Source organism: Bos indicus x Bos taurus, chromosome 13 (genome assembly GCF_003369695.1).
Source record: "Bos indicus x Bos taurus breed Angus x Brahman F1 hybrid chromosome 13, Bos_hybrid_MaternalHap_v2.0, whole genome shotgun sequence".
Lineage (NCBI taxonomy): Eukaryota > Metazoa > Chordata > Mammalia > Artiodactyla > Bovidae > Bos > Bos indicus x Bos taurus.
The window spans coordinates 13535541-13560281 of record NC_040088.1 but is presented as its reverse complement, the minus strand read 5'-3'; the positions used below and the strand labels follow the sequence as shown (position 1 = coordinate 13560281).

The 24741-nt window shown below is 44.4% G+C and overlaps 1 protein-coding gene across 4 annotated transcripts in view; it reads right to left on the bottom strand.

Annotated features, from left to right (window-relative positions):
* Positions 1-24741, bottom strand: part of ZHX3 (zinc fingers and homeoboxes 3) — a 112951-nt gene that overhangs the window by 80129 nt on the left and 8081 nt on the right. The window contains exon 1 of one of the 4 annotated variants that reach the window (XM_027558540.1): positions 22345-22422. The exons of the other annotated variants lie outside the window; for them this stretch is intronic. The gene's annotated coding sequence lies outside the window, so the exon portion shown is untranslated. Of the gene's footprint in view, positions 1-22344; positions 22423-24741 lie in introns of those variants that run through there. 4 annotated transcript variants of the gene reach the window in all.

Below are 24741 nucleotides of genomic sequence, written 5' to 3'. Positions count from 1 at the left end.
AGGAGCATGATCAAAGATAGAAGTAGTGATCTAGATGACTGAACAGATAAATTCTCCCAAACCAAGCGATAAGAAACATGGGGTAAGGGGATAAATCCGGATGATCCAACATATGTTTAATATACATCTATTTTTTTTTTAAGGTGAAGGGATGGAGAGGGGAAAACTGTCAAAGAAAACGACCAAATGTCTCTGAAGTTCTGAAGAGGGAATTGAGTACTAGGTTGAAAGGGTCTGCCAATGGTTGATATCAACACTGAAAAAAGAAACAGTGAAATACAACTTGGTGAAGATTTTTTAATTTCAAGAAAGAGACCCTGGCAATTTAAGTTAGGAGAGGATGGCAGGGTGTAACCATAACAAAAGGAAAAGTGGGTTTGCACCCGACTTCATATCTGTAACACCAAATGCTAAAACACAAATGAAACATTTTCTACCAAGTTTTGCAGGAAAAAAAAAAAAACATTTTAAACTTAGACTCCTATAGCCCCCTGAAAGTGGAAGTGAAAGTGAAGTCGCTCAGTTGTGTCCAACTCTTTGCGACCCCGTGGACTGTAGCCCGCCAGGCTCCTCCGTCCATGGGATTCTCCAGGCAAGAATACTGGAGTGGGTTGCCAATGCCTTCTCCAGGGGATCTTCCCCACCCAGGGATCAAACCCATGTCTCCCGCATTGCGGGCAGACGCTTTAACCTCTGAGCCACCAGGGAAGCCTTCATAGCCCCCTAAAACCATCATTTAAGCAGGAAGGCACAATGAAGATATTTGGGGGGTTTCTCCCAGGTTTCTAACTTTACCAACCACATCCACGAAGTTACTATTTCACCAAAACAAGGAAGACCAGAGATCGGCGAGTTGTCAAAAAATTACTCAGCACCCTTTCAGTGGTTTTGCTCTAGACTAATTTTTCATTTAAATATTAGATCCTGTGATAATGCTGCAAACACTAAGGGCAATCACAGAATTTCTCTTTTCATCCTCCCTACCAAGTAACAGTCTTCCTCAAGGACCTGTTTTTATGCATGTGTAACACTGTGGAGATAATGCTGCACAGGTCCATTAGACACACTTAGGCTCTTAACTGCCTCTAACAAAGTCACCTCTAACGACAGTCAAACACCAACTCTAGAAACCTAGGTCCATTACATGCAGAGAAACTGGGCAAATAAGGAACCTAATCAAATGTACAGGGTCTCGTGACTGCTTCTCACTAACATTCCCAAAAGATAATTATTTTGATCAGCTAGAGACTGGTACAAGTAATAACACCTAAGATTCAGTCCATTACCAAAGGTAAGTCATAGCTCTTCAAGTATTCCATCTGGGTACGTACATGTATGTATATGAGTGTGTGCACTTGTGCATATATGCATGTGTTCACACACCAAGAATGTTCTATACCTTGGAAATGAGATTTTCTCCCTAACCTGAATCTGTCCAGCTGTAGCAGAGCTTCTAAAGGCCTACAATATGGAGCTCCAGCTACCTACTAACTATGCAGTTGAATGAGGTCGCCCACCACCAAGGGCAAAGGCAAGCACATCTCCTGGGGAGGTAGCAAATGAACATTAATGTGACTCATCTACGGTCACTGTGGGTCTTCCCTGGTGGCTCAGATGGTAAAGAATCTGCCTGTAATTCGAGAGACCCAAGTTTGATCCCTGAGTTGGGAGGGTCCCCTGGAGAAGGAAATGGCTACCTACTCCAGTATTCTTGCCTAGAGAATCCCATGGACAGAGGAGACTGGCAGGCTTTCATGGGGTCACAAAGAGTCACACACAACTGAGCAACTAAAACACACACACATACACACACAGAGTCAGTGTGAGTCAAAGACACACACAAGGACTTGTGTTCTCCAATCTCCAACCTAGACACTGTTCAGAACACAACTTCTCTCAGGAACAGTACATGGAAAGTCTCTGAAAAGTCTTGGATGGGAAGAGGGGAGGAGAGAGATAAAAGGGACAAACATTATTCCCTGTACTTGTGTAATTTTTGGCTGCTAAAAGTTTGTGAATTATTTGCACAAATCTTAATAGAGAAAAGAAAGAAAGATTATTACACAAAAACCTCCATTTCTCCAACCTTTGTAATAGAAGCGTTTCCCCAAAGTGACAAGAAAATAGTACATGCTTCATAATGTGACAATTACCAAAAAATGAATGATTACATTGTTACTTCAAAAGGAACACAACTGTTGACCAAATAAATGAGTTCATAAACATCTACTTTGTATCAATACTTTGCAAGGCCCCAAGCAGCCTGCCATCCCAGACTCTTTTCTCTCAGACCACTCACTTTCCCTGCTGATCTTCTCTCCTCTGATCGCTTCAAATCCCATCTTCTGTGCCAACAATCCCCAAGGCCAGCTTTCTCTCAACTACAGAGCTAGCTGCTACCAGATATCTGCTATCAGGTGGTCCACTGCCTGCCATGCTCACTGTGTCCCAAGCCAGAATCATCATCTGTCTCAGAACTGATCCATCTCCTTTATTTAACATTCCATGGCAACTTTAGGGCTACTCATTCAGAAACTCTCCATCTCCATGGAGGCAGCTGCTTTTGGCTTGGTGCCATCATAGCTTTTGCCTATAATAGTGATGGGTGCAAAATAGTCACAAAAAATATTAGCTAATTGAATACATGGTTAAAACCATATACTACCATCAGTTCAGTTCAGTCATTCAGTCGTGTACTTCTCTTTGCGACCCCATGGACTGCAGCACACCAGGCCTCCCTGTCTATCACCAACTTCCAGAGTTTACTCAACCTCATGTCCACTAAGTTGGTGATGCCATCCAACCATCTCATCCTCTGTCGTCCCCTTCTCCTCCTGCCTTCAATCTTTCCCAGCATCAGGGTCTTTTCCAGTAAGTTGGTTCTTCACATCAGGTGGCCAAAGTATTGGAGTTTCAGCTTCAGCATCAGTCCTTCCAATGAATATTCAGGACTGATTTCCTTTAGGATGGACTACCATGGTAGTTACAAATTAAGAAAACTAAAAAGAGCCTGGGATGTTTCTCAAGCCCAGTGTCAGAGTTTAGTGGAAGGGCTACAAACTGGAAGTCCACAGGCAGAACTGGGCTGTGGGAGAGAAGTCTTAAGTGGCCAGAATATTATTTGGGAAAATAACATTAAAAATAACTACTTACAGATAGGGCCTAAAAGTTTCCTACAGATAACTACCATTTCTGTCTTTTAACAAATTCTGACCTTTCTGTTATATGCCCATAGCCCCTACCCTATAGTTAAACATTCTCTATCACCAGAGGTCAGAGAAGGCAATGGCACCCCACTCCAGTACTTTTGCCTGGAAAATCCCGTGGATGGAGGAGCCTGGTAGGCTGCAGTCCATGGGGTCACTAGAGTCGGACACGACTGAGCGACTTCACTTTCACTTTTCACTTTCATGCATTGGAGAAGGAAATGGCAACCCACTCCAGTGTTCTTGCCTGGAGAATCCCAGGGACGGGGAAGCCTGGCGGGCTGCCGTCTATGGGGTCGCACAGAGTCGGACACGACTGAAGCGACTTAGCAGCAGCAGCAGCATCACCAGAGGTGCTGGCCATAGGCCGAATGTATTTTTGCACTATAAGGGTGACAATCCTAAATTATTTTTAAAGCTCTTTTGAATCTCGGGGCTCTATAATTATGTTTATTTATATATGTTATTTAAAGCAAAGAGGAACTAAAGAGCCTCTTGATGAAGGTAAAAGAGGAGAGTGAAAAAGCTGGCATAAAACTCAGCATTCAGAAAAACTAAGATCATGGCATCTGGTCCCATCACTTCGTGGCAAATAAGTGGGGGGAAAATGGAAACAGTGACATATTTTATTTTCTTGGGCTCCAAAATTACTGCGGATGGTGACTGCAGCCATGAAATTAAAAGACGCCTGCTCCTTAGAAGAAAAGCTATGACAAACAGCGTATGAAAAACCAGAGACATTACTTAGCTGGCAAAGGCCCATCCATCTAGTCAAAGCTATGGTTTTTCCAAGAGTCATATTCAGATGTGAGAGTTGGACCACAAAGAAGGCTGAACACCAAATTGATGCTTTTGAACTGTGGTGCTGGAGAAGACTCTTGAGAGTCCCCTGGACAGCAAGGAGATCAAGCCAGTCAATCCTAAAGGAAATCAACCCTAAATGTTCATTGGAAAGACTGATGCTGAAGCTCCAATACTTTGGTCAGCTGATGCAAAGAGCCAACTCATTGGAAAAGACCCTGATGCTGGGAAAGACTGAGGGCAGGAAGGGAACAGGGAGACAGAGGATGTGATAGTTGGATGGTATCATCAACTCAATGAACATGAGTTTGAGCAAACTCTGGGAGATAGTGAAGGACAGGGAAGCCTGGCAGGCTGCAGCCCATGAGGTTGCAAAGAATCAGACATGATGTGGCAACTGAACAACAACAAAAAATGTATTTATTTGCAATTATTTAACATTAAGATGTTAAAACTGAATAAACACAAATATTTGGAAAGTTTTAAGATATCAACACACTTTTTAGACATGCTAACTAATGGAACATAACAGATGCTCTGTTTTGGTTTTTTTGGGGGGGGGAGCAAAGGACCCAGGAACAACTGTAACACTGAACATATACTGAAACCACTGCAGGCACCTAAATCCAAAAGATCCATCAGTCACGTGTGCCACCACCACAAGCCTGGCTGGTTCTTTTTTTAAAAAAACATAATTTAATTAATTAATTTATTTTTTGACTGTACTGGGTCTTCATTGCTATGCACGAGCTCTCTCTAGCTGCAGCACGCAGGGGCTACTCTCTAGTTGCAGTACCTGGGCTTCTCATTGCGGTAGCTTCCCTTGTTGCAGTGCAGAGGCTCTAGGGCATGCAGCTCACTGGCTCTAAAGCGCGGGCCCAACAGCTGTGGTGCACAGGTTTAGTTGCTCCACAGCATGTGGGATCTTCCTGGACCAAGGATGGAACCTGTGTCTCCTACACTGGCAGGCAGATTCTTGACTACTGAGCCACCAGGGAAGCCTTTCTTGGCAGGTTCTTTATAAACTTACATGCCATTCTTTAGGGATTAGGCTCCTTCTCCATTAACCGGAATCAGGCTCAGCCCTGGAAACCAGTCTGCCCATTCAAAGAGTTGTGTCTCATTTCAGGAGGCAGTAGAGTAAATGCCCCCTTGTTAGGTTTCTATGTGAGGTGAGTAATGGAGCAGTTAATAAGGGGCACTTTCAGTCCACTGGCCTGGTAGTTGTTCAAGTGATGGTATCCTGGAGCATGCTTGCTTGTAGCTGATTGTGAAACTTTCAGGGAAGGAGGAGGGGTAAAACGCAACTGGCTTCCTCTCCTGACCAAGCACTATAGACAGAGATCTGGGAGAGCCGACTTTGGCAGGAATTCTCATTTTTCATTGACTTCTGTCAGTTTTCACAAGACCCCTTCTGCAGCTTCTGGAGCTAGTGAGTGTCCCAGCCATCCCCTCACGGTCACCAGAAACTGTAGGGGAGGAAAAAACATCTTTTCCCTCCACTCTTCTGTGTTCTTAGCTGGTCTCCTTTCTCCCTGTTCTTAGGGTGGTGGGGCCAAGAGGTATCCTCTGAGGAGACAAGGGCCTGGGACTCTCCAGCTCCAGTCTGGACCAGAGCTGGGCCAATACTCAAGTGCATAACCAAGAGTTATTTTCAGTCATCACCAGGCCACTGGTGAATGATAATTTAGCTTCAATTGTGTTGTTTAACGAAACTGTGCTTCCGATTTCAAGTTCATGAACGAGTGACTCCAATGTCACAAACGGAGAAGAAATAAAGGAACTCCTTGTTTTACTTCAAATCTGAATTTAAAGGGCTGGTTACATCATTGCATGGATACAGATCAGCATTTTCCTCAGTACATCTCATTTTATTCATAAAAAAGGCATCTGTCATCCTTTGGGTAACATGTCATGGATATGACCTTGTACCAAAAAGCACTGGGCGTATCTATAAAATATTCCAAAACTTGCATTTTTCCTTTCAGTGGTTTTAACAATGTCATTTAGTGCTTTCATTTTTTTTTTTTTTTTTTTTTTACAAAATCCAAGGTGGTGAAAGCTTGTTGCTCCTTAGATGACAGATGCCATAGGGAAATGACCCTGTCTTATTTGTTCACTGCTGTTATCCTAGTGTCTAGCAGTAGGTGACACATAGTAGGTGGTCAATAAAAGTTTGTTGAGTAGATTTAATTATGTAAGAATTCACTTTGATCTTAGTTGTAGTTTTAGGAAAAAGACACCTATACACTAAAAATTATTAAGAAGTCCAAATACATTCTGAGGCACAGTCAACACTGGAGTGAGTAAGAAGGTTTACAGATGACAGGTTTGAAAGGAAAGTACTTATAGGAAAGGAAAGTACTTGATAAAGTTATGTTGTGATTGCTGAAAAATCTGCTAAATCTGTGGTCACAATTTTAAAATCATTAAGCTATTAAAAACTCCACAGCCTTCCTTTAAAAAGAGAGTTAAATCTAAAAAGAAGTAAAGGATAAACACCACTTTGTTTTGTTGAACGCTGATTACATACAGGGACTGTGCTTGGCACATTACACACTAATTTCATCTAACCCTCACCAACACCCTATGAAACAGATGCTCATTACCTCCCTGCTATTGACAAGGAATCAGACACAGAGAGGCCCAGGGACCTGCCTTAGGTCACAGAGGGGCAAGGCAAGAATTTCAACCCAGACTATTGCTTTTAACCACTTGGCTACCTTGGCAGACGCAGTGTTACACTGGTCATAAAATCACCAGGGCAGTCACGAGGTCCAAGTGAGCGCATGGAAAAGCGATTCCAGGCACTCAGTAAATACTGTTCACCATCTCCCTTCCTGGTTCTCCTCTCCCAATCTCTGCATCTGGGGGCCCCCCCCCCTGGCTCCCTAAGTTGTAATTTGGGAAGACAAGCAGTGACCCAATAATTTCCTTCCTCCCTGCTTACAAATTTGGAGAACTTTTGGATATTTCAAACAATTTGTGGTATTGTTTGATGCAGGCCACTGAAAAGGAATTAAACATGTTATAAATAATCGGGGTGGTTAAACACATAGCCTCTGGTCACACAGTATATGGGAGAACTGAGATTTCAACCCAGACATTTTTCTCCCTACCATGCAGGGTTCCTTTCAGTGGTGGAAGGAGAATCACATAACCTCAAGGTAAACTGTCTACATGATAACGAGAAGAAAGGAGAGTAGAATTCACATAAAACTTGAGAATGTATGGAAATAAGATGAGAAATTCTGCCAGGAAAGAGGCAAATCCAGAATAATACAAAAGACTTTGCAGAAGGAGGGCTACAGCAATGTCTGTAAGTTGCTTGTTGCACTAAACCAAGTGAGTTTAGGTTTGGAAAAGTTGGCTGGATTGATTTTTAAAATATCTTCTCCTCTAATCAAAGATTCAATAATTATAACAGAAATGACATGTGGCTTTGTAATTAACTTAGCAAGCACAGAGCATAAGCACTCTACGAGCACTGGTTATATGAAAATGATAAAAGACAGACTAAGAGATATATCTTCCAAATCGATAGTAATTTTTATATGGGCCATCAACCAAAGCATGAATATAAAAGAACCATTCTAAGCATTAAGGAAAAGTTTAATATACTATTTAAATGTATTAAAGAACTTACTACTAATTTTAGGTACGTTAATGGCACTATAGTCATAGGTTTTTACAGTACTATTTTTCAATCATTGTTTTTAAACATTTAAGTCACTACTTTTCAACTTGGACTGAATATGGGCATTACTGCTTATTTTTCACTGAAAATAAAGCAGCCTGATCATTCCCAATGTCGAAGCCTTATATTTTGTTACTGTTGTCTTTCTCCTGTGATTAGAATTTCCTAATTTAATGTCTACTTAAAGGATTTAACTCTTAGGATATGTTTGGAAGACACTGTTTTTAGTATTTAGGAGTCAAAATTATCTAAACACATTCATCAAGAGTGGTGGAGTAATCAACTCACTGAGACTAATAATACTTTTTTTCTTTAAGCCAGAATTAGTCTAATTGTATTTTATATATTGGAAAGAAAATTTACATTTACTTAAATTGTAGACATACCATAAAAGCTTCAATTATGCACTAAAATAGTTTCAGAATATTTAGTGAAGGATAAGTTGGATATTAACACTGAATTTATCCAGAAAAGACCAAAGTCCACAGCTCCGTAATGGTAATGTTCTGCTGCTTGACCTGGGTGCTCGTGACACAGGCCCATTCAGTTTATGAAAATGCACCAGCCTCTACACTTATGTTCATTTTTCTTTATGTATATTAGACTTCAATTAAAAAGTCTTCTCTGTCATGTTCCATACTTGAAGTATTACAGATGAAATGACAGGGCATCCGGAATTTGCTTTCAAAGACCAGAAGACGGCGGGGGCCAGGGGAAAGACCATGTATGGTTGTGGGTAAGGAAGAGGATGAATGAGGGATGGGAAAGAAATGAAATAAGATTAGAAAGCTGCTGACATTGTGGAGGCTGCATGATGGGTTAGTGGAGGCTTGTAATACATATTAGAAAATTACTGTAATTAAAACAAAAGTGTTAAAGGGAAAGCACAGTTATTGCTGTACCTGTGCGTGCATGTGAGCTGCTGAAAGAACAGGGCAACAACTGACTCATCCCAGAAAACCAGCACGGACAAGGAGGAGATTAATGGGTGAACTACGGTAGCAACACGTCGCTCCACGTCTGTCCTCCATTGGCTCAAGTGATGAACTCAGGGCTTAGGGGCTTTAAGAACCTAGGGAGGGAGGGGTTTTGGTTTTCCGGTGGATGCACACCTTCCAGAGTGGTGGACATACCTACTGTGTTCAAAGGAAGGAAACGTGGAGGAGGGATAAATTGGGACTCTGGGATTAACAGATTCACACTGCTGTATATAAAATAGATAAACAACAAGGACTTACTGTAAAGCACAGGGAAATATATGTGTGTGTGTGTGAATATATATACATATATTCAGATTCTCATTATAGGTTACTACTAGATATTGAATATAGTTCTCTGTGCTATACACATACATATACACACACACATGCAGATACATTTATGTAAGTGAATCACTTTGCTGTATACCTGAAACACTGTAAATCAGTTATTTTTCAAGTAAAAAAAAAAAACTCCTTCTGTTCCACTGGGGGGGGGGGGGAGGAAATGGTGCCTACACAGGAAAAATTTAAGGGACCGCAGGACTCGTGTGTGTGCATGCGTGTGTGCGGCAGTAACCGCACCACTCAGGCTCTACACTGCCCACAACGAAGGCACTGGGCAGGCTGCACTCTGGAAGTGACTCTGATAAGCTCCCACATCAAGAACACTGCATCCTAGAGGTCTGCTCAGCAAAGAAAAAAGCTAGTCATGTTCTAAGCACAAACTCTGAGCTAAAAGCGTCCACCCTTTTAGGGATGCAGAATGTTTCAAAGCAAAACATCTCTGTCAAGAACATTAGCCAAATCCTCTGGCTTTGAGGAAACAGTTCATCTTACAAGGAGGTAGAGAATCCCTGCTGCTAAGACACACCTTATTGATCAGGTCACAGTAAGCTCTACAAAATAAGTGTAAATAGTTTTTTTTTCCTCTAAATTCTGACATAATAATCATCCCCTGAAATGACCAAAAAAGTCTTGGCCACAGTCTTACCTGCTTGGAACAAAGATTGAAAGAAATGTACCTGTTCCATGAGCTAAGAGAATAAAAGCTTGGAGAAAAGGGGGCTCAGGTGCTCATGACCTCCCCGCCTGGTCTTCTCCAGACTCACTCGCTAATCTGTTACTGAAACGCCGCCAGCTACACGAGGCTCTTCCAGCTTAGGAATGTGATTTCAACAATGCATCCATTTTCTCCAAATTCCAGTAGAGTGAAAAAAAAAAAATTTGAATGCTCCATAATATTTCTTATAAAAGATTTTTATCAGGAACACTTTATCTTATAACCAATGTTTTAAAAACTAAGTATCCAGTTAGTTTCTCTTTGCGTAACTTTCTGGTATATGAAGCTATACCATATTAATAAAAACTTTAAAGTGCTCAGTTTCCATGAGCACTTTATTAAATGTCCTGAAGATGAGAAACTTGAAAAGACACCAAATATGTTGGATAACAAACAGCCTGTCGGGCTGGACTAAAGAGTCCACCAGACATACACAGAAGGTACATGCCACTGGCAAGAGGGCGGAACAGCAGCGCTGTTGTTTGCTTCATCTACTTAGTGAGGTAGGAGAGGGACCTCTGAATAAGGGATCAAGAATCTGAAGCAGAGAGTATCTTCCGGGGGATCTGATGGACACAGGACAGCTATCCAAACATGGCAGGATTTTTTCTCATCAACAACTCTTACCCAAAACTGGGCCTCACTATTCAAAGTATGACCTGACCCAACCCGCAAGCATCAGCATCACCTGGCAACCTGTTAGAAAGATGGAATCTCAGGCTGCACTCAGAACTACTGAAGCAGAACCTGCATTTTAGCCCAAGCCCCAGGTCATCTGTATGCACACCACAGTTCAAAAAAGCCTAGGATTAGGGGATTCCTGTCCACGTGGAGGGAGGTTTCCACAGAGCTCTGCATGGGCCTCCCCTGTCTCTCACTTTTACTTATGACTCACATGAAGATACTGAAGAGCCTTCCGCAAGTCCCAAGTGACACTCATCTAGAAGGAAACACTCAATTGCACAAGCACCTCTTGGAAGAGGCCAGGCCTGAGAGCAGATCACGTGCAGAGATGTAAGCAACCAGCGATTTGCTAACGAGAAAAAAAAAGTAACGCACGCTTGACTGTATGTCTGCACACGGAACCACTTCTGGAGAACAGGCTGCAGACCCGGCCACGTGTTCCAGCAGAGTGACTGACGGGACAAACTGCGGCCAGACGACGGGAAGAACCCGGGTGGGGAGAAAGGGACCCGGAGAACAGGCTGCAGACCCGGCCACGCGTTCTAGCAGAGTGACTGACGACAAACTGCGGCCACAGACGGTGGGAAGAGCCCGGGTGGAGAGAAAGGGACCCGGAGAACAGGCTGCAGACCCGGCCACGCGTTCTAGCAGAGTGACTGACGACAAACTGCGGCCAGACGGTGGGAAGAACCCCGGTGGAGAGAAAGGGACCCGCAGTCTTTCCTGAGGGATGGCTGACCAAAGAAAAGGCGACTAAGTGGGGACATCGTGGTTGTATTCACACATCTGAAGGGCTGTCTCAAGACATTTCATTCTGCAAATGTGTTTCTGAGCATCTGCTATGTGCCAGGCACTATGCCAGGAACTAAGGACAGAGGGAAAACCAGAATCGCTAATTGTCTGATTTTCCTGACAAGTGGAAGAAACTTGTCTGTTGTCCCAGAAAGCGGAGTTGTGGTCGATGTAAGGCTAGTGGAGGACCAGGGCCCCAGACAAGGAAGCCCCTCTGGCTGAGGGGCTCCAGCTTCGTAAAAAGTGCACAGATGGAATGGCTGGCCCCCCAGGCTGAGCGGAATGGGTTAGGGAGGGGACGCATGCCTCCCAGGGAGCAGCCTAGGGGACTCCCACGCCAGTGCTATATTCCAGAGTTGCAGGATAACCAGGGCCAATATCATTAATCAAATTTAAAAAGTCTGTTCAGAACTACACTATATTCAATTTAGCCAAGAACAAATGTTTTAAAACTTAATCACAATTTAGGGTTTCAGCTAAATTCTGTATGTAAACGTAAATGGTGTATGACTTCTCTTTCAGCAGTAGTTTTTTAAGCCAAGGATTTAATAAAAATCCTCCACATTAACATTTTAAGCAACAGCTCTGCGTAATGACTCATTTTAATTGTATTCTTGCTTCTCTCAGAGACCCTTACAACTACTATATTTAATGTTCCATGATATACCTTCAGAGTTGCTCACCCCATTCTGAGAAATTATTCTGAAAAAAATAACAATTCCTTTCCCTCTGCCAGAAAGAACAAAAGAGGGAGAGGGTGGGGAAGCTAAATGCAGGAGGAGTCAGATGAATAATGTTTATAAAGAAAACTAACAGTAAGTAAACCACTTACATGCTCGACAAAACTGCCAGTCTTTTTTGGCATGAAGTAGGGTAAACGATATCCAACAAGTAGGAGAATGTTTAAGGTAAACATTAATAAACTATTAATAAACTAATAGTTTATTAATAAACATTAATAAACTATTTAAATAATCATGAAGGTCATATAGCAACCTGTAAACACATGCATAATGACAACAATATAAACCCGCACAATTTTAGCCATGTAAAATTTATGCATGCATATAATAAAAATTAGGGGAAAAAAGTTTAAGGTTTGTTTTTTTGGCTGTTAGGATTCCTCTTTTTTTAATTTAAAATTTCTACTTTATTGTTGACTGTTCAATAAATAATTTTACAATGAATGTATCAGGAACCAAAATAATTTTAACTTATAAGTGTAATAATTTGTACGTTAGCAAGAAATGAAATCACACAAAGGTGACACATAGTTGAACCTTAATGCTCAATTGGTTCTTTGTCTTTTATAAACCTATTTTTCATAAATCACCAAAAGTAAAATATAATAAGATTCACGTTATGAAAAGTGCTTAACATCTGTGGAAAGTAAGAAGGACTTTGTATAGCAGCCGCCCGTAAACTTCGGGTAAAAGCAAAACTAAATTTCTGGATTCTATTTTGCTTTTCACCTTATTTGATCTCAGTTAACATCGTTCATGCCAAGTCAAGTTTTTTCCCTCCTCTTTCCCCTTCTCTTCAAGTTCATAGAAGTGAAGGGGAAAAAACACAGAGCAGCTCTTTTACAGTTTCCCCCAGTTCTTCCAGTGACGCCATGAAGGGCGGTGTTCTGGAATGGGCTCAGAGAAGGCCAGACGTGAGGGCCACCTGGCTACCATCTGTCACCAAAGGCGTCACCAGACTGAGCTGACTTAGGGCCCAGAGACCTGGGTTCAAGTTTTCCATTTCTATAACATGGAAATACTCCTACTTACCCGGTGACTGGGTCAGGAGAAAGTCCCCAGTGAATGTGATGCTCAAGAAATGCTTACCTTATCCTTTTTTCCCACCTTCCACTAAACACACACATTCTGTCTGAAGTCACAAGGTCCTTCTGTCAAATATCCTCCTGTTGCTCTCCAAGTGCACTCTCTACCCATCCCTACCTTGCTCCTACCCTACAGACTGATGTCTATGGATCCCATCCACAGGCCCCCATGTGTGTCCAAGGCAGAGTCCCAGAGAGACGTCAGGGAAGGAAACAGAGTTGTGGGGGGCGCGAGGAAAGGGTGAGGTCAGCAATTTGAATATCCTGCTTCTGCCAGCTGTGCTCCTCAACCAGAGGCCACCGCTCTTCTCAAGGTGGCCTCTTCTGAATGACAAGCCCTTCTGGCTTCTGAAGACTACTCCATCCACTTCTCCCATTGCAGCTGGGGTGGTAATTTCACCATCTGAGATTCTGCTCTGTCCCTGGAGATTTCCTCTACGTCCTATCCACACCACTTTAAGTGAATGTAGTTAGGATCTATAATGATTCTAAATTGAGAATAATCAGCTTTTCCTGTTGGGACTCTGACCAATAAAGTCCTATCGAAAGCATTCCATCTACAGCATTTATACCTTGAATCACAGGGGCAGTGGGCAGTTCCAGAATTCATCTGAGGCCAAGAGGCACACGCAGGCAGGACCTGATGATTCTAAGAAACCAGACTGGCAAAGCCTAGCCTGTGCTCCCCCAACAGGCCTAAAGCAGGCCTTCAACTGAGCCACTGTCCTCAGACCTCAGGGGAATTAACATCAGTTCCTAAACTCTTGGGTCCTGTGAACTGGGGGGTCAGGGCCTGGTAGACCGGTATTTTAATTCCTCAGTCCAGGCTCAGTTAAAGAGTTCTGGTTTTACCCCAAGTTTATTATAATGGTGTACAACTCACCAATTCCTTAGGAACTGGGAGAGGAGAAACAGCAGCCTCCCGAAGTCCCGTAGTTCCCACTGTGTCAGTCTTTCAAGTGAGGAGTTGGGAAACAAGGCTTAAGAACTGATGCTCCAACACCAAAAGGGCTCTTTTAACCTCCAAAAGAGCAGGGGGAAAACGTGGAGTAACCAACTCCCCACTCATACATTTCTCTCCCTCCCAATTCCTAGGAAAGGAGGGCCCTGAGGCTCACAGAAGGCGAGTGTGCAAGGAAGAACCAGGACTGATCCAACATCAGATCCCTGTACTCAGTCCTCGCTTGCTGATCCAACCTTAACCACGACAGCCACGCTCATCCCTCTGGCCTGTGCTAGCCAGCTGCCCAAAGGCACACAAAGGTTCAGTCAGGTCTTGCCCACCAGGATGGCCTGGTTCAAAATGGACTTGTGGGGACTGAAGTGGTCCCAGTCATCCCTAGACTAAAGACCTCATAGAGTTTAGCCTCTTTCTCTTGGGCCTTGAGACACAGAACTAACCTGTCAGCACCCACCATGCACAGAGCACTCTTCAAGATGCCCTGGTGAGTTGCAAAGAACCATTCAATTCTTTCTTTTTAAAATTTACCTTTTAATTAAGAAGATCAGAGAGCTAAGCATGCAGCACATGAGAAGGGCATTGTACACAAAGCCTCGCCCAGCAGAAAGGTGGCAGAGAGCAGAAGAGCTCAAGGTCCGGGTCCCACTTTCGACAAGACTGAGCGACTAAACACAGTATGTGAAACGTGTGGCAGGTCCCTACCTTTCTAAAACTCCACTGCGTCATCATTAGAAAAGGCCAACAACAGCATCTGCTAGTCATGATATCATTATTAACTAGGGTCGTTGTATTAAACCAAATGATATGAGTAACAACTCGGGCCCAGCAGCAGGCGTGCTGTGAGGGCACAGTCAATGCCAGCCTTTATCATCAGAACCAACTGAACTAGCTAAAGCCTCCTCTGGCGAAAAATCAAATTCCCTGGCCCTGCTGGCATTTTACCTGCACTCTAGGTGCACTTAAAAGCCTTTGTCTTCTTTTAAAGGAAAGTATATTACAACATTATCAAGAGTAACAAAAAGCTTTACTATTACATAAGACTACTGAGATAAAAAAATATTCTGTTAAATAGACATTTTAGAACCTTTACTCAGAGGTGGGTTCCACGAGGATGGGTTTCAGCTAAGATTCAGCTCAACAAGAGGTGGAGCCACCAGAAAAAGCTAATAAGACCTTGGGATGCTCTATCAAGATCACAATACGGAGAATAAGGAAAGAGGTTATATCTGAAGAAACTAGGAATTCACAGTCTACAGAGAAAAGCTTGGGCAATAAGAGGGAAGATAGCTGTCTTCAAGTACTTAAAAGGTTGAATATGCTGTATGTTGCGGAAAAAGACTAAGTAAATCCAGAGGGTCAGACACTGTAGCTTCCTGTGTGGAAGAATGTCCTCAAGCTAACAGAGGATCCCGCACATAAGAGGGGGAGCTGGCCTGTGCGCCTGGAGCCTGTGCTGTGCAGCCAGAGAAGTCACTGCAGTGAGAAGCCCATGCACCTCAGTGAGGAGCAGATCCTGCTGGCCGCCACCAGAGAAAGTCTGCTGAGCAATAAAGACCCAGCACAGCCATAAATACATAAATCAAATCATACAAAAGAGAAAAGAAAAGAAGGGGTCTTGGCATCTCACTAGTGGCCACACTGGAAAACTCTGCGTCCTTTCCCATCTGAGTATCTGTAACCCTATTGTCTTCTTTGGACACCAGAAATAAACATAAGTGGGAATCAATGGAGTGGGGCTCATGTGTGAAAGCATTTCTCATCCTGATAACAACGAAGTCTCGAGAGAGTAATACGGGGGCCACGACTCAGTCCACTATTACACACACTTAGGCAGTCTTAATTCATCTGAGAGGTATCTAAAATTAAAAATAAATAACGGTCTCATAGTTCGTTTTTCTTTTAGAAAATAATCAGCCCAATACTACATTCAAAAAGACTACGTAAAACCTGCAGCATTGTTTTGAGTAACAAAGCTAAGAGTTCCATTTAGTCAAAGGCACCTCTACTTTTTGCTCTGTTAAGCTCAGGAAACTAAACACAGGGGGAAAAAAATCAAAAAAGATTCTAAAAATCAAGCCACTGAGAAGAAAGTGATTCAACATTTTCTTGTCTTTGTTTCACCTGCCAAAAAAGATAAAGTGGATTTGGAACTGAGAGAAAAGACAAAAAGAAAGAATTCAAAAGGGTAGAAAAAGACATCAGAAAGTGAAGCATGAGAGTTTAGTGACATTAACCGCCCAAACCTTACTGAAATTCTAGAAGCAAGCTGTGTATGCTTTGCTGTCTCTGCCGACCTCTTCTTTTTCACTCCAGGTCAGTGGGAAAAAGGGCTCAGTGGCAAAGAATTTGCCTGCAACGTAGGAGACATGGGTTCAGTCCTTGGGTTGGGAGATCCCCTGGAGAAGGAAAGGGCAGTCCACTCCAGGATGTTCCATGGGAAATCCCGTGGACAGAGGAGCCTGGCAGACTACAGCCCATAGGGTCACAAAAGAGTTGTACGTGACAAAGCGACTAAATGACAGCAGCAGGAGAAAGGGATGCAAAGGCAGAGGCTTGTCTTCCATTCAGCCCATTTGCTGCCTCCAAGGGCACACACAGCTGAGCCCAGGAGAACGTTGCTGCGCTTCATCATGAGGTGGTTGTAATGTCAAACCCGGAATTCTGGAATCACAAAATGTGAGGCACAGGGAACAGGTTTAGGGACAAAGGAGTGGAGAACCAAGTTACCAGGCAATGCAGGTCTTCAGAAGCTCTTCTGAAGCAATTCATATTCTTAAGTTCTCAGATGTTTTTCCTTTCAAAAGATGGAGACAATTACTAATTCTTTACAGTTATATGAATTCCTTCTGTTCACAGAAGACACTATACCAGACTTCACAGCCCTTAGACCCAGTGAGAAATGAATGATCTACTAAAAGACTCACAATCAGGGGGAAGTACCTTCATTACGGAGCGTGGCTTTCACCTGAACTGGAGAAAGCAATCTTTGTCCTAGATCACAGGGTACTTTGTCATAACCCTGTCCTTCCAGCACTGTTAGGCTGAGGAGACCGGTAAATACGTAGGGTGCTAAGTGCCACCATGCCCACAATAAGCTCCAGGAGAAACAGAGGAGAAGCGGACCCCTGACCCCTGACCCCTGAGGGGTCAGGGAAGGCTCCCTGGAGGAGGGGGTACCTGAAATGAAGCAGAAAGGCAATGCACTGTCTTGATGAAAGAGGGGAGGCCTCCTCCTTTTCTAAGAGACACAGAGGGAATCCAGGAAGACTAAGGTCAGAAGCCTGGGTAATGTTATCATTTCTGGACTGGCCTAAGGACTTGGGAACAACAGAGGGACCAGAGAGACAGGGGGCTAAGGAGCCATTAAAGGCAGGGATGGCTCACAGTGTGACTGGATGCAAGTCAAGCCAGGCAAGGGTCAAAGGCCTGGACTTGGCTAATCATAAAGGGCCTTGAGTGCCCTTTGCCCGAGACATTTCAGGGAAGTGGCAGGGACAGAGGCCAGAGTGCAGAGGGTTGAGCTGAGGAGGTAAGGAAGTGGAGACTATGGATAAAGCTACTCAGAGGAAGTCTGACTGAGAATAGGGAGGGAGCCAACAGGAAATACAGCATCAAATTTTCTTTGCCAGCTTGAACCTCTGTCCTGAGCTCCAGACTCACTTCTGTCCTAAAGTCCTCCTTTTCCCTCACCCACCGCATCCAGCATACACTGCGACCTCCCTTCCACCCATTCTCCATACAACAGCCTGAGTGGTCTTTTTAAACTATAAATCAGACCACTGTGATTTGCCACTCAAAGCCCTGAGAAGAAACCCTCGCCTCCCTGCCACGGCCTGTCCACACTGTGTGGCCCGGGCCCTCCTGCCGGCCTCCTTTCAGCCCCTAAACCCTCTAAGCACTTCTCTGCCTCAGGAGCTTTACTCCGCCTGCATCACTCCTCTCTTCCTCCCTGCTCCAACCCAAGCAGCAAAGGGTGAATCACCTGTGAAGGAACCGCCACCGCAGAGGCCCTCCCCGCCGCCCCCGCCCCCCAACCTTCACACCTCTAGCCATCTTCAGAGTCCAAATTCTCCAGTTCTCCGGGTGGGATGTTTCCTGGCTCTCACCGCCAGGGGCTTGGACCTCAAATCCCTCAAATCCTAGCTCATTTCTCTCCTGCGTGTTGATTGTCTCTGGTCAAGTCACCACCTCACCAGTTTTCTCATCCTGAAAAAGATGAACAGGGTCTGCCTCCCCAGCTCTGGGAAGCTCGTTTCAGAAGCTGTGTGCACACCCTGGTTTTCGCCTCCATCTCCCCTGACCCAGGGGCCTCTGTGCTGCCTTCCTGGCACCTCCTGTCACTGGGAACCAGTCCCGGGCCCCTGGGCCCTTCCCCTTCCCAGGCTCTGTCCCTCGCGGCTGGAGGAGGGGCCCGTCTGTTCCGGCTCAGGCTCCACTGGTCCTGCCTCCCTGTCTCAGGCCCCGCCACCCTTCCGTGCGTGCTAAATCCCACACACCCCACGTTCATCTCCCATCCAGTAAACGCCTCCTCTCAATTATCTCTCCTCTGGCCTTAGGCACCAGCCGCCATGCGAGGATTGAAGCATCAAAGCCTCCAGATCAACTTTCTCTTTCCCCACCTTGCTGCGGGAATGTCAACGCACCCCAGGAACCATGGAAACCATGGTTTGAAGATGGCAGAGCATCAGTCTGGGTCCCCCCATCCCCATGGTTGACTGGATTTAAAACGAACATGCTGCTGCTACCGATGCTAAGTCGCTTCAAAAATGTTTTAAGCCACTGAGATTTCAGCAGGGTTTATCTGTTACAGGAATTAGCATTTCTTTAGATAATACAGGCTGAATTTAGATAGTTGGAGAGCAAGCGGGAGGATTCTAGTGGTAATGAAGAAAATTTATACAGAAGCCTGAATCTAGGATCACTCATGATCTGATGAAACCAGCTTCATTTACATACTTCTTATCCTCCTTGGGCTCCAAAATCACTGCAGACCATGAAATTAAAAGATGCTTGCTCCTCAGAAGAAAAGCTAAGACAAACTTAGACAGCATATGAAAAACCAGAGACATCAATTTGCTGACAAAGGTCCCTATAATCAAAGCTATGGTTTTTCCAGTAGTCATGTATGGATATGAGAGCTGGACCATAAAGAAGGCTGAACACCAAAGAATTGATGCTTTCGAGCTGTGGTGCTGGACAAGAAGACTCTTGAGAGTCCCTTGAACAGCAAAGAGATCAAACCAGTCAATCCTAAAGGAAATCAACACTAAATATTCATTGGAAAGACTGATGCTGAAGCTGAAGCCCCAGTACCTTGACCACCTGATGTGAAGAGCTGACTCATTGGAAAAGACCCTGATGCTGGGAAAGACTGAGGGCAGGAGGAGAAGAGGGCAGCAGAGGATGAGATGGTTGGATGGCACTGCTGACTCAATGGACATGAGTTTGAGGAAACTCCAAGAGATGGTGAAGGACAGGGAAGCTGGCGTGCTGTGATTCATGGGGTCACAAAGAGTCGGACACAACTTAATGACTGAACAACAACAATTCTCTTCAGATTACTTTGAAACATGTTTTCTCATCTGACACAACCATCATCATCATCACGAATCATCAGTGCTGTTATAATTAACAGTTTGCAAACAAAAAAACAGACTTAGAGCAGTTAAGGTGGGTCCAAGGTCCCATTGCTAGTAAATGGAGGAGCCAGGATTGGACCACAGGACTCCCGACTCACAGTCCACTGGCGTCTCCCCTGCAGCATCCAGCCTCTCAGAGCCACATGCCAGGGCTACAACTGAAGTACACAAGGGTGTTGGAATAAAACAAAGGAAGAGAGGGAGGGAGTCTGGCAGAATTGGCTAAAGGCAGACTGTGGAGGACTTTATAAACATCAGGCTGTGGAGTTTAACTTTCATACAATAGACAAGGGGGAACAATAATCATCCTTTCTTCGAGCTCTGTCTCTTCAGCCTCTGAACATGCTAGAATCCCTCGCATCCTACAATCACCCCTTCCTCAGGAAGCCCACAGCCCCTCTTCTCCTCATACCTCATCACTGATCTCCTTTAAGAGGCAGACCCAAATCTCCACTTCATCACCTGGTCCTCTATCCATCAGTCCCCCACCTTTTTGGCACCAGGGACCCATTTTGTGGAAGGCAGTCTTCCCACCAGCTGGGAGGGGAAAGAGTTTCGGGATGCTTCAAGGACATTACATTTATCGTGCGCTTTACTTCTGTTATTATTACATCAGCTCCACCTCAGATCACCAGGCATGGGATCCAGGAGGTTGGGGACCCCTGCTCTATTCCACCGGCTCTAATGAATTATGACACTGCAACAGTCACCTCTAGTGATACCTCCTAAGAGCTGGGTTCAATGGACGGACAGCAACATTTCCTTTGACCTTTTTAGGGCACTTGCCAGTGCTGCACTCTTGAAATTTCTCTGCCTTGATTTCCACACCCACACTCTCTTCACCTTCCTCGTCTCTGTCTGCTCCTCCTTGGTTCTGGCTTCTTTTCCTCTGCCTCTACCCTAAATGTCCTTGTTTCCTATGGCTCCATTTTGATCCTCCTCTTACCTTACTCCGCTCTCTCTCTGAAATCACCCCACACACAGCTTCAACTGACAGCTACATACTTCCAATTGGTAGGGAAGTATCTTCCAATCTTCCATCTCTGCAGTCCAGATCTCTCATGTGAGCTCTCCACATCCTGGCTACATTTCCCTGCTGGTATCTCCCTGGAGGCTTCTCAGGTGGCACAGTTGGTAAAGAACCTGCCTGACAATGCAGGAGACTCAAGAGACTCAGGTTTGATCCCTAGATCAGGAAGATCCCCTGGAGGAGGAAATGGCAACCCACTCCAATATTCTTGCCTGGAGAATTCCATGGACTGAGAAGGCTGGCAGGCCAGAGTCCCCAGGGCTGCAGAGCTGGACATGACTGAGCACGCATGTGTGCACATCTCCCTATGGATTCCATGGGCCCCTCAAATTCAACATGGCTAAAATCACACTTAGCACCTTGCTTACCACACTTGTTCCTACTCTTTCTGCATCGATAATGACAATATCTGTTGAGTACTGTAGCAATCTGGATTCTCCAGAGAAACAGAACCAACAGAATACGTGTGTGTGTGTGTGTGTACACACACATACAAATTAAGAGATTTACTTTAAGGAACCAGCTCACATGATGGTAAGGGACTGGCAAGTCTGAAATCTACAGGGAAGACCAGCAGGCTGGAAATGCAGCCTGAGTGGATGTGCAGTCCTGGACTCAAACAGGCTCTCTGGAGTCAGGGAAATGGCAACTCACTCCAGTATTCTCACCGGGATAATCCCATGGACAGAGGAGCCTGGCGGGCTACAGTCCATGGGGTCACAAAGAGTCAGACACGACTAAGTGTTCATACATGTAGGGGTGACTAAGTAGTCCATGTTAACTTCAGGCACCAACAAATAGCTGGTTGTCTTATAAACATTAGAATTAGTGAAATATTAATAATATATAGTCCAAATATTGTATTTGGTCATTTTCTGAAGCCAAGGAGTTGTGGAAACTCTCTATTAGCTATTCCTACTGAACAAGACAGAGGCTGATTTCCTCTACCTAAATGTGCATATATGTAACTTGACCTTTTCAAATTCTTATTTATGTACTGTCATTTAAGTTTTAAAAGACTTTTATAAACGTTTTTAAAATGTGTTTTATTCCATCTGACAGGAAAGAGGGGCAAATGCCTAGGATCACGTAACTGGTAAAAGGCAAAAGTGAGACTAGCCAGGCCTCTCTGCCCCCACCTATCATTACTCCACAAACCTATTCTGGCTTCCTGGCCATGGAGCCTCCAGACTCTCAGTGGCGTGAGGCCACAGAGAGACCACGTCTGACTTGCTCCCCCAAGGGGTCTAGCACAGCACCTGACACACAGCAGACAAAAAGTACATCATTGGTGAACAACGGAATTCATTCTCAGGTTGCTTTAGTCACCTTGATGGTAGGATGGGGCATAGAGCACTGCCAAATCTCTTGGCTTTTAAAATGCTATTGGCATCATGAGGAATAAAGGAAAAAGAAAATAGTATCTTTTCAAAACCCTATGTGTTTATTCCCAAGGGATCAGAATTCTGAGCCAGGGCCCCATTTCAGCACATAAAGTAGCAAGGAGTATGTTTTTCAGCTTCCTAGAAAATTAAGTGTTGGTCTGATGGAGCAAGTGGAAGACTGAAAATACAGCCTTCTCATGGGAAAGGAAAAACTGCAAGGTCTCTGGCATAGTAGAACCATTTGCACGTCTGGTACAATGATCCAGCTGTCACTAACTTACCATGGCAAAAAATGGGCTTAGTAAAGAAGCAACAATTTATTCAGAGGGACGCACAGCAATACGACAGAGGATGAGATGACTGGATGGCATCACTGACTCGATGGACGAGAGTCTCAGTGAACTCCGGGAGTTGGTGATGGACAGGGAAGCCTGGCGTGCTGCGATTCATGGGGTCGCAAAGAGTCGGACACGACTGAGCGACTGATCTGATCTGATCTGTAGCATGAAGATGCAGGTCTGAGGCAGAACAAGCAACAAGGAACACAGAGGCTTAGGGCAGGAAGAGAAATTCTGGGCATGGCTTCACAGCCTTTCTATAAAACCCCATGTGCTCAGTCCCACTAGTGCAAGGGAGAAGAAGGAGCTGGCCACCTTCAGTTGATCACGGTATTCAAGAGGCCTCAAGGGCTTCCCTGGTGGTCCAGTGGTTAAGGGTCCACCTGTCAATGCAAGGGACACATATTCAATCCCTGATGCGGGAAGATCTAACACGCTGCGGGGTGACTAAGCCCATGCGCCACAACTACCGAAGCCCGCACGCTCCAGAGCCTGTGCTCTGCAACAAGAGAAGCCACCGACCGCAGCGAGAAGCCTGAGCGCCCAACGGAGAGTAGTCCCCGCTCTCTGCACCAGAGAAAACCCGCACGCAGCAATGAGACCCAGCGAGGACAAAAATGAAAATATAAATGACTCTTTAAAAAGTCATTAAAACAGAAAGAGGCCTCCTAACCCAGCAGACATGCCTTCCCTATCGGGTCTTCACCAACGTCCCCAAGAGTGCCAGCTTCCCCCAGTTCCTAAATGACACACCCAAACACATGCCCTCCAATGCCTTCTGATTTCCTGCTCACCACCACGGCACAATGTTTCCGTTTCTTCAGGGACTTGAGATATCCACTATGATCCCAAGATTATCTTTAAGGGCTTCCATAAAAGCCTTTTGCCATCACACATTCCTTAATACTTTATATGTTACTTAGGGAGACAAGTTATGCAAAGTAATTAAGGCGTGAGGCATGCTGGATGAGTCATTTAGATAACTGAAAGCTAATTCATTAAGCACCAAAATATTTCTATAGTCTTGCTAAAATAAACAATGCCTTAGTAAACACAGAATATCGAGAAGAGTTCAAAATTCTCCCCAACCTTCAAGATCTAGTCTGATGACAAATATTCCCTGAAAGTATCCCGCAACCCCCTCTTGCCACCTCCACCCACCACCAGAAATAACCTCTCTTTTGTCTGCGAACCCACATTTTGATTATACCTCCTTTGCAGCACAGTGCTCGATCTACTTTAGGTTAGAGACTTAAATGCACCTTGTCTAACTTAAAAAAAAAAGTTCCTGGAGACCAGAGACTTTTTTTTTTAACCCCAAAGTGCCTAGTTCAACAGGCATACAAACACTTCACAAACTGAAATACTCTTTAAAGTGATTCAGATGCTGTCAAGGGCACCATAACACAGCAGAGCCTTTGGGGGTCCTGAGCTCTGGAAGACAGGAAAAGTATGATATTAGAGACCACATTTAGTATCACTAACCCTCTTTGGCCTCTGCTCAGTATTTCTCAGCTTTAGAAGACAATGTTTTTCTACAAGGAAAAAATATTCTAAATTCCTGTTTGGTTTTTCTTTTTTTTCCCTAAAAAGGAATTACTTTTTAAAAATTTCAACTTGCAAACAGAAAATTCTGGCGGCGCTGGCATTGTTAAGCCTCGATTGCCACATTTTCTGGGTCTCAAAATGTGCATGCAGATGGCTGCCGGCAGCTCAGCAGGGAGACGGAGCAGCACGCGGAAGACATGCAAAGTGATGGGAATATAGCCGAGACACTGCACCACGTTTGGTGCCCAGTTCATCAAGTTTGAAAGCCAGGCCCCTCAGTACCGACAGTGCTACGAGGAAATAAGAAACAGAGCGTACCATCCGGCAAGCTAAGTTTCAAGCTCAAGGTCCAAAGCAACTACTTCTGTCTGGCAGGGCCAACAACATTGTTTTCCCGAAGCTTTTAGTGTTTGGCTATGACGAACCAGGCGCTAAGTATAGTTTAATATTCTAAACACGCAGCTCAAACTCACACCCTCCTCACCAGCAGTAGGGGATTCTAAGCGGTCAGCCCAGGATGGTCAGAATCAACAGAATGATTATAAATCCCAAGCCAAGGAGTTAATTTCCTGATCATTTTTATAAACAAAACAGGAGTCAGTGAAACAAGCACTGTTAGTTATGGTCTTTCATTCTTAACCAAACCCTAATTTGTTGACGGGGCTAAAGGTCGTCTTTTTTTTCTATATAACATTAATAGCTAACATTGGTTTTTTGAGTGCAATTATGCTACTCACAGTGACCCTGTGAGGTAAGAAATATTATCTTGAATGGTGAACCCCAAGTTCCCTC